A 10,604-nucleotide genomic window follows, 5' to 3' on the forward strand; every position below is an offset into this window, starting at 1 on the left:
GCCTACGCATAATTGAGAATTAGAAGATGAAGTCTATGACTATGTATAAATGATTATATTTAATCTGCTAATACTCACGGGCCTCGTCGGATATAAATTTTCTAAATGATGGAGAATTACTAAGCTGCTGCCCCTTTTGCACAATTTTGGCAGCGATCGATGTCCAGACTTTGAGGAAATTATCAGCCGTATCAAGGAAAACTCGTAGTTAATCTGCAATACAATAAGAATTACCGTTGATTTTATTGGTCATATTATTCAATACAAGTAAATTAGTAAATAGTTACCAAGTAGTCACACTCCAAAAACTTCTTATAAGTTGGGAGAATTGACAATTGGCTGGATTTTCGTAAGATGTTTCGATGGGGGAGTGTCTCGATCATCAAACTTTCAATTTCCTTCCGAGCCGTCTTTGAGCAAATACCGTTCAGCTTACTAGTACTTGAATTGTCGCTGAGTCGGTATCCTCGATGAGGTCAATATTAGGACGTTTTGGTAAGGGCCCACCTATAACCAATTCCTTCCGCTTTTTAGTCTTAGGTTGGTTCTTGAAGAGAGCTTTGTGAATATGTCGTAGTCTGGCTTGGATGAGACCACCTCGCCCGACTTGGTCGAATAAAATATCCTAGAAAGGAGTGACATCAATATATTGAAGGTAAGTTAATTTTAGATAATTGTTATGGAAGTTAATTTATCATTCAAAGTAATCCACAGTCCTTACCGTTCCGTCTTCACTTCCGGGATATCGCCATGCTGGAATGACGAGGATAATTGCCCTGGCAAATCTTTTTTGGTCAGTTGAACTGGGCGATGTGCTGCAATGTACAAAAAGTTATAATTTTTAAAAGGACAACGTTTTCTAAAATACATAAATACATAATCCATATATACGAGATATAGTACCAAAATTCAATGAACTTACCCTTTAAGTTCAATTAATTTGGCCACCAATTCCTTAATTAAAATAGATGAGGCGGCAGCAGTGACTAACAAGTTTTCATTTGAGTTCGTTACCAGATTCTGCAAGTTGTGATCCTGCTGTATGTGCGATTCGATTATCTGTAATTCAGTATGAAAACCAAATGTTAAAACCAGAGTTTTCAAATTAATTAAACTCATTGGATTTACCGATTTGTAATTCTCAATTTCGGTGACCTCGTTAGTTACAAAAATTGGAGTGTTCGTTGGGGGAGGGATAAAACCATACGAGGACAATCCATTACCAACTACAGAACAAATCATCTTTGGTTTAGAATTAATTGGGAATTAATGTAAGTTAAGCTGTATGTATTTAATAAAATTTACCAGAAAGAACGAGTTGTTCCTGCTCCTCTCCGAAAATTCTCAAAACCACATTTGGTATGTCCTGCTGGTTCACAAACACCGGAAAAATTTCCCGATCAATCTCAGCGCCATATTCATCCTCGAGATGAATTTGTGTGTCCCGATCCAATACAAATTTCTCCTTAACTTTGGTAGATTAGGAAATAGAAATAATTCGCAAAGTTTCCTTATTTAATTCATTTAAACGTAAACCCTACCTGCTAGTGCAAATTTGTCGTAGTCTTCGTCGCCTAGTATTAATTTTTTCCCCTTCGATACACTCGAAACTCGAACGATTTTCATTTTAACAAAATTTTATGTGCAAACAAAAAATATTTCAAGCCACGATGTGTGGTGGTCAAACAATACCGCGACTCAGGGTTACGTCGAGTTTTATGCTCGGGCCAACTTGAAACTTCAAAAGAATCCATCAGGAGATAAAATGTCTCCAATGGAAAATAAGTCGTGTAACAACTCATTTCCTCACTGTAAAAAAATTATATGTTGTGCGGAGATACCATTTGTGACCATGCATAGTGACGATTATGGTGATGATTTTCTCACCATGTACGTAATAATCGTTGTCACTCTGCGACGGAGATAAAATTGGTAATAATATTATCTCCAACTTGTTTAGAGTGTATTTAACCTAGCGGTAAACTTGTATCTACCAATTCATTCACACCACCCGAGGAATTTTAATAGTTCTGTTGATACTGACATAAAGGTTTTGCGACAAGATGTAGAAAAGGAAGTAGATGAATGCGGAAAAACCATTGTTCGAAACTACAAAACTTGTAAAGTAAACATATGCTGCACAGTAAATAAATAAATGTTAAGTTATCATAATAAAATTGTGAACCGCTTCACACATATTGACTTGTAAAAAAGATATTGCAAATTTACAAGTTTATTATTAACGCATATACTGGTTGACATACATACCTGTGAAATTCTTAAGGGTATCTTAACTAATAATAATTCATGAATATGTAAAAACATCTACAAAAAACATCTCGTATTCAATATACCTTTTCGTAATACTTTTTTCACATTAAGCAGACATTATTTAAGCAATCGATTTTCTTATTAAGGCGCATTTAAGACTTCTTAAAAAGATGAAGTGTCGTTAAAGAATTTGACGGGGATGGTGAAATTTCGGAAGATTGAGCTTCATATTTTCGTAGAGTTGTATACAACTCTACGAATATATATATGTCGTATAGATAATTATATATGACTTCAACGTTATTTGTATGTACATTAATAAGTACTACTGATGCACATTTTATACGCATCAGTACATACATACATGTTACATGACTAAATACATACAAACACATTACTTGCTGGTTAATACAACCTTAATGACCTAAATTACGTTTATATTTTAACACTCCCTTTAAACGTGATTAGATTTACCTTAAATAATTATCCTATTTCCGAGCCCGAAGATTGTAACTGGATCTCTTCTTCACCTTCTCCAGTATGATTGCTCCAGCGTTGACCATTACAGCTCAGAAGATTTTCTCGTTCTCGGCATGAAACTTTAAACTTCCTCGCGTTATATTTCTTTCCACCCGAGCATTGACATTTTAAGACAAATCAAACCTCAGGGCGCTTGTGAATATTTGCAAATGCAGCTATCAATGCTGTAGCAATCCTACAAGAAAAGGTGAAGAAGAGATCCACTTACAATCGTCACGCTCGGAAATAGGATAATTATTTAGTTAAATAAAATGACGTTTAAAGGGAGTCTTAAAATATAAACGTAATTTAATTAGGTCATAAGTTTGCATTAATCAGCATGTAATATGTACATATGTATACATACATGTATTTAGTCATGTAATATGTACTGATGTGTATGATATGTGCATCAGTAACAAATATTGAGTGATTCATAATTGTGGGTGGATAATTCGATTATTAGATTGTAAACCAAAAATTGTCATAGAAGAATTAGTCTCGGTAATTATAAAAACAGTATTAAATATTACTCCGGAGAGTGCACAGTTCTCAAAATTGAATACCTTTATGGTCGAGATAAACTAGTATATCGTATATATGTATATATATTAGGGTTCGCAGTTATGTGCATACATATCGTTTTTTTCCTTCATTTAATAACAGATCTATCACTTGAAAATGTTTATCTTCACAAATAAATCCACTTTATCAAGTCAACCAAAGATTTGTGATATCTCCCAGATTAATTTTGCAAAACTATTGTATTCATTCTAATACGCAAACAACATCACCCTGACTACGAGGTTGTTGTTCGGTTATCACCGCTGGGGATTAGACTGAAAGCACTGACGTGGAATCTTCATGTTAGTAAAAGCTTGTAAGGTTGAATAAAGCCGCAGTTGAACAACTTGATTAAATTGTGGAGGACAGGTTGAGAACAATTTCCCAATTTTTTTTACATATTCAATGTAATAATTCTTAACGCTTGATAATTGAATTTAAAAAATGAGTCCAACAATCGCTGTGCCTCCGCCAGTGCAGGTTCCCGTTGCCCATGAAAATTTGGCTCTGCGTGATTTACAAACCCAACAAAACAGTGATGACAACACTACTAACCAAACGATGTATGAAAGAGTTTTCTTTTTTCAAAAAATATTCCTGACAGTTTCAATCTTCAACATGGGCTTAACTGGATGTAATTAACCAATTTACCCGTCATACAAATATTCAAACTGCGTCGTATTAGCCAATGTTGCTAATTATTGTCGGATGCCTATCCCATTTCGCCGAATTGAAGCTTTGTGTATTCTTTAGCGAAACGAGGGCAAGAATTCGGTATCAAAATGTGCTAAAAAAGCGTGCAGAACGCCTTTGCCATTTTGCTGCCGAGCACACTGGACTTGCATAACTTTGTGTCGAATTTGTTTTACCTTGCAAGCTATTGAAAATAATCCTATAAATATATAATTAATGATTTTAATCCTATAATAAATTAAATCAGACATTCGTTTTCTGAAATTAATTTTTGTTTTAGGGATCGGAAGATTTCCAATAATCTTTCCTCTATCTTTGGAGAATGCCCCGGTTCGAGTGAGGAAAATCAATTCTTCCCCAAAAACTATTGGATTGTCTATTAAGACGACGAAAAACCCGGCCTTTGTGATTTACAGGGTATGCCCTTCTTAAACTTATCGTAATCACCATGTACATGTGAATGTGAAATAGCAACTATATATTATTCTCAGTATGGAGAAGACGAGAAACGCGTGGACATATTTTGCCCCGAGCTGAAAGAGCCAATTGGACAAATACTGATAAAACATAAGAGTAGGAAGCAATTGGCCACCCGATCCCGTCGCCCTGTTTGAGTGCATCGTATCCCGTCTCCATTACCGTGCATTTAAAATGGCGTCTATTTAGGTACTTAAAATGCATATGTATGTTGCTATTGGTTGGTGATGAATTGTGGTGGTGGTGGTGGGGGGTGGCGAGGGTAAATGTGCTGATGGATGTTGGTGTGTGAGGGTGGTGTCGCCGGGGGGCAGTGTGCTGCTCCCCCTGGCAGTGGGTGTGGTCATGGTCGAACTTTAAATTTTTTATTGATTCAATATTTTGCATAGAGTGCTGGGAGAGTATAAAGTTTAATTTTTGTAAAATATTATTATCGTTGTTTAAGGTCTCTACGTAGATTTCTAATGAGCATTTCGATCTCCATTAGTCTAAGTGAGACGGCATCCCGTGTGTAGATTGGCAGCCGGTCTGATTCCGGTTCCGATGCGGTGGAGGAACTGGAGTCTTCTGTTTCCGTTGAAATGATTCTGCGTTTTTTTGCAGAGGAATCTGTGAAGAATAGAGTATAATATTGAGTTTGAATTTTAATATAATAAAATGACTTGTAGAATTCTTACGAGAGGCTGCAATTTCCTCATTTCTCTCTGCCATCGTAGATTTTTACAGATTTCTTCCGGAAATGTGGGAATGCTTCGTAATGTTGCGGTCAGTTCCTCTTTCATTACTGCCGTCAGTTCTTCCGTGGGGTGCATGAGCATCCGCTTGATTAATTGAACCGACCGAAATAGGCTTCTCCCCAACTTTTTGGGAAGAGTTTCCTACAATATGAAAAGTAGTGTACAAAAGTTAAACTCTATGGATTTCCACCCACTCACTGTTAAAGTTGCATTTATTGGACTTCGAAGCAGTAATTCCACAAAGGTGGATGGATGTAGTGGTGCAGATACATTATTTAACGTGTCGTTGAGCCCTAAAAAAATAACTAAAGTCAACGACACGGTGCACATGGGTAGATTATTAGTTGAATTTAATATTATTAGCAATGCATTGTACCTGTCTGGGTCATTAATGTATCATTGGTTGGTTTTTCGCTACTTTTATAAAGTTGCAAAGCAGGTTCAGTTGTGGTGATCAATATTGTTGATGTGAATGGAGTAGGAGTAGTGGTAACAATAATCAAGGGGGCGGCGGTAGTACTTGTACTCGTATTATTTTTTAACGCATCGGTGAGCCCTAAATAATGGCACGGTGCACATGAGTGGTTACATATTTATTTGTGAATTTAATATGATACACAATTTATTGTAATATACGAGGGAAGGACCATAAGTAATCGGATACGCCGTGAAGGAGCAATAAATTTGGGAGACTTAATTCATCACTTATTAATATGGTCCCCTGCAAGGTTAATACACGTGGTCCAGTTTTATTTGAAAGAACCTATCCTGGTTTTAAAAATTGTTTCGTGTTGCTGGTCAAAAAACCTAGAAAATCAAATAAATAGTCGAAAATCACTTTCCCCGGGAGGTTTTTTTAAAATGTCGATATTGGTAGTACTCAGTGGGGGTCTGGTCTAGACTACAAGGTGAAATAATTCTGTCATCTTGTTGCTTAAAATGGCACCCTGTTCAACTTTGGATATTTGAACGGGTGAAAATGAGGTAAATGACGCCGTTTTAGTCCCTTTCGTTTCTCCACAACAGGTTGTCGCAAACTCTTCAAAATTTCTGCATAAGTAGCATCAGTTATCGTAGTTTTATGTGAGAGAATATCTAAAATTAGAATTTCTTCCAAGTCCCAATAATTTTTTGTCATTACCTTAAAAGCTGGTTTTTTAGCGATGAGCGTTTTTGGGGGAATACAGTCAGTATATGTCCACTGCATATTTTTCTGCTTACCCAAAGGGTCATAAAACTGAACCCAGGTTTTGTCCCCAACGAATAGCTAAGCATATAGTATTTGCTTCTGTTTTGAAGGTCTAAATTTTTATGACAAAAATGCGCTTGAATTTTTTTTGCTCGATGCTCAAATTCATTTGAACCAATTTTTCACTAACCTAATTCAGGAGAAGATAATCATGTGGGATTCTGACGACACTTGTTTTATGAATGCCCAATTACCGAGCTATTTCCCAAGCTATTACTCGACTGTTGGTGATGACCAGGTCATTGATTTTCTGGAGAGTTAGGTCATCAATCACGAAAATAGCTCGACCTTGTTTTTCATCGGATTAAAGTGATTTTCTGCCAATGCGAAGTTTCTTAGCCCATTTATGAAATATTTACAATGAAGAGGTTGAATTTGGGAAAAATTTAAGGGTACATTGATGAATATCCGCCGGGGGGGGGGGTCCCTTGAAACGTTAAAGTCCGCATCACAGGAAAATACTCAATTTTAGTGATTTCAGTTTTTTCATTGTATTCCGTTACATCCAACCACTTCCTCGACCCTGCAATGGTCGTATGCTAATCAAACTTTCAGCATAAGATGCATAAAAGTTTCTCTTTCAAACAACCCGAAAAGGTGGGGCAAAAAGAGACTCCTTCAAGGCGTATCCGATTACTTATGGTCAGCCCTCCGTACATACCAGCCTGAATCATTAATTGCGCGCTTGAGTAATTTCCTATTTTTTCACGATCTTTAGAAAATTTCAGGGCAGGTTGAATGGTTGTGGTGGGGGTTGGTATGGTTGATGTCGGAGTAATGGTGGTGGTGATAATTGAGGGTGCAACAGTAGTACTTGTACTGGTACGCAAATATTCCAACTTTTGCGCAAATATATAATCATCTGAAATAATTAATTGTACATACTGTGATACCTAAATTTTAGAAACTTTTGAGTGTTATGAATAAAGTAGTACCTTTCTTAAAAAATGCACATCGTCTCTTGGATCTGAAGACTTACGCCAAGCCCACAATAATTGGCTTTCAGGTAAGAAGAAAATTGAATACATACATTTCTTAATGCGTACTATTTCAACCTCAAATTAACTTGAGTTGAAATAATTTTATTCTGCCCTAGGTTCTAGAGCTCACAAAGTTGGCAGTGATGCAGGGATTCGATCGTATCCAAACAGCCTTTCCTGGATGCAGGATCATTTCAGGCAACACTGATTCCCTTTCAGTGCTTATCAAGGACCCAGAGGGGACATTTATGTCGAAAATGCGTCTACTCGAGGACATTTTTGACATGTCCGAGATCCCCATTTCCTCCTCATTGTTCTCTAGAAAAAATTCAAATGTTCCTGGTATGTGGAAGCCAATATGCTTTGGCAACATACTAGAATTCATCTCCTTGGGCCCCTCGTCCTATTCGTACCTTCCAATATGTGAATCTTGCATGGGGGAGAGACCGGCGGAATGCCTGCATTGTGTGGGTGTGCTAAACGGGTTACAGAAATCCAGTGGAATACCAAAATCAATTCAACAAAGAATTACTCATCACACCTACAAATCTTTCCTTCGTGAACATTTACTATCAAGCTATCAGCACAACCAACTATTGGCCACTTCGACTGGATTAACCTTGCAAAAAATGAAGCGACGAGCATTTGCTGGCATCCAGCAAACAAGATTCTATGTAAATGAGAACGAAAGTGTCCCCTTTGGACATTATTCAGTTCCAGTTGTACAATAATTATATAAAACATGTTTGTGGTATTCGTTGTACTTATTGTACATTATATAGCTATATTTGTTATGCACTTTTTGTGCACTAGAATTATTTCAATAGAACTATGAATACTAGTGTATATTTTATTTTGCGTAATTTAGGAAACAAAAAAATACAAAATTGTCAAATAATCACAAAAATATAAACATATATTTAGTAGGATATAATTGTAAGATTTAAACAGAACCCAGCGTTAGATTTATTGAAATTTTAATGTATGTAGGGTAATCTGTGAGAGAAAAGACTTTATGTACATACATAAATATGTGTGCAATTCATTTTAGTTTAATGTACTTTTAATGAAATAATTATGTAGACTGTTTATCTTCCGACCGACCATTACCGTTGAAATTTGACTGAATAATTTACAACTGAAAAACAGGTTCGCTCACAAATTGCGCAGATCATGATTATGTGTTAATTGGCAAACTCAAATTAATAAATGTGGGCGAAGTGACTGAAAATTATTGCATATTCGTTAACTTTTTATTGGCATAATTTTTCATGCACCTCGTTGGTCACGTGGTCGCATGTCCGACGCAATGTCATGTTATTATCATGCTATTTTAAAACGTTTTAACTTTGCACATGTGCAAGTCACTTTATAAAAGTGTAAACTACTACAATTTGCTCTAGTTGGAATTTGTCAATCAGAGAAATTATGGTTTGAGGTCGCCGAGTTTGTAAACTGGAGAAAATAGACGTAACTCTGCAGCATCCAGGACGAATAGTGTTGGTGGGGGCGGCCGGTATGGGGAAGTCCAGTTTGATTTTACGTTTGCTGCAATTAAAGGACAATGCATTCTCTTGCACATTTGATTTGTGTGTTTATATTTATATACATTGACAGGAAGGTGACTTTGATGTACTGCAAGAGAGGTTTGCTTGATTTTATTTATTTCATTGGTATGTATTTTACATTGTTTTCATTTGTGATGCATTTGTAGGGACCCAACAATAGTTTTTCTTCATGTAGACAGTTTAATCTATTTGGAAGATATTATAAAAATATCCAGGAACTCGGTCATTATCTACGATGACCTCCAACAAATCTTTGAAACAACGAGGGGGTCAGCATACATTACAGCATTTTGGATACATATGAGCACACACTTAAAATGCACATGCATTGCACTATTGCATAACCTATACGCCAAGGGGCTCCGAACAGTTGCACTAAATTCCACAATGACCGGACTGATGACAAATAATCGAGACCGCGTACAAATCCAAACGTTTGGACGACAACTACTTCCCAAAACAGGGGAATTTTTCCTCCAGAGCTATCTGGATGCCACGACGAGTAAGAAATTTGGTGTGCTAGTCGTCGACCATTCAATTCATCAGTCGGATCGTTGGAGACTACGAAACTTTCTGTTTGTCGATCCAGACAAAAAGTCGGACCTCAAGTTCTACGTTCCCCTAAAAAAACAAGACCAAACCATGAGCAGCATTGTCCGGGTAATCCCCGAAACGTTGTATGAGAGGCTCGAGCAAGAAGGGTTATTGGGGGAGAACAGCAAGGTTCAGCCTCTCGCAGCGGCCGAGGATAGAGTATCGCTGACCCCTTCAGTGGAAGCGCAAAATGAGATTGGTCACCCCCAAATCAAAAGGATAAAGTTGCCAGTAGGTTACATTTAAATGCTCAATTTACATCTAGTAATCAACATGTAAAGACCTCTTTTACGCAGGACGCAGACCCAGATTTTCCCAACACTCTGCCATGGGTGAAATTTGAGGATATATAAAATGGAGCGTTTATCAAATAATTTTGACTTTTTATGTGAATTTTCGAAAGCAAAGCTAAATAAAACCCGCAAGAGTTTAATATTGAGTGTGACGAGGAGTCAGCTTTATTCATTAATTGAATGTGTATTTAACGCTCAGTTTTACAGGTCTGAATTGACCAAGCAAGAAAAGCAGGCAATTGACTCAAAGCCGGAAGTAACCTTGAAACTGAAGCAATTACTCGTAACATCATCAAATGAGTGTGTGTGAAATTTGCGATGGACAAAGCCGAGATTCAAAGGACGTGGCTGGATTCGAGTGAGCCAGGATCCTTTAGTTCAATCAGGACGTTTATTAAAAATCAACCTCGATTCAAAAACCCACAGGATGTGAAAGAGGCTTTGCTATCTCTTGAAGCTGCATCAATTCACCAAGGGACGCCAAGGAGAAAAACATTCCCTCGAGTAATTTCAGGATTTCCTGGATTCTGTTTTGCTTCAGACCTAATTGATTACTCCAAGCTAAAAAATAGTAATAGGAAGTTTGCATATTGCTTAGTTATTTGCGATATATTTAGTAAAATGTGTTACTTGAGGCCCATAAAACGAAAATCTGCAGT

The 10,604-nt window shown here is 36.9% G+C and overlaps 2 long non-coding RNA genes across 5 annotated transcripts; one reads left to right on the plus strand and one right to left on the minus strand.

The window, feature by feature from the left end:
* Positions 1 to 723: 723 nt before the first annotated feature.
* On the minus strand, positions 724 to 1,221 carry LOC118434609. Its single transcript, XR_004834137.1, has 3 exons — positions 1,129 to 1,221; positions 923 to 1,059; positions 724 to 815 (listed from the first exon to the last, which is right to left on the minus strand). It is a non-coding gene; the product is annotated as an uncharacterized LOC118434609 (long non-coding RNA).
* Positions 1,222 to 3,332: 2,111 nt separating this feature from the next.
* LOC110841803 lies at positions 3,333 to 8,724 on the plus strand. 4 transcript variants are annotated; one of them, XR_004833605.1, is made up of 5 exons: positions 3,333 to 3,988; positions 4,328 to 4,464; positions 4,539 to 4,713; positions 4,970 to 7,516; positions 7,607 to 8,724. It is a non-coding gene; the product is annotated as an uncharacterized LOC110841803 (long non-coding RNA). The 4 variants fall into 4 exon arrangements; XR_004833602.1 differs by having other exon boundaries at positions 4,539 to 7,516; XR_004833604.1 differs by having other exon boundaries at positions 3,333 to 3,917; positions 4,539 to 7,516.
* The last annotated feature ends 1,880 nt before the right edge of the window (positions 8,725 to 10,604 follow it).

The sequence above is a fragment of the Folsomia candida genome, unplaced genomic scaffold (assembly GCF_002217175.1).
Source record: "Folsomia candida strain VU population unplaced genomic scaffold, ASM221717v1 Fcan01_Sc001, whole genome shotgun sequence".
Lineage (NCBI taxonomy): Eukaryota > Metazoa > Arthropoda > Collembola > Entomobryomorpha > Isotomidae > Folsomia > Folsomia candida.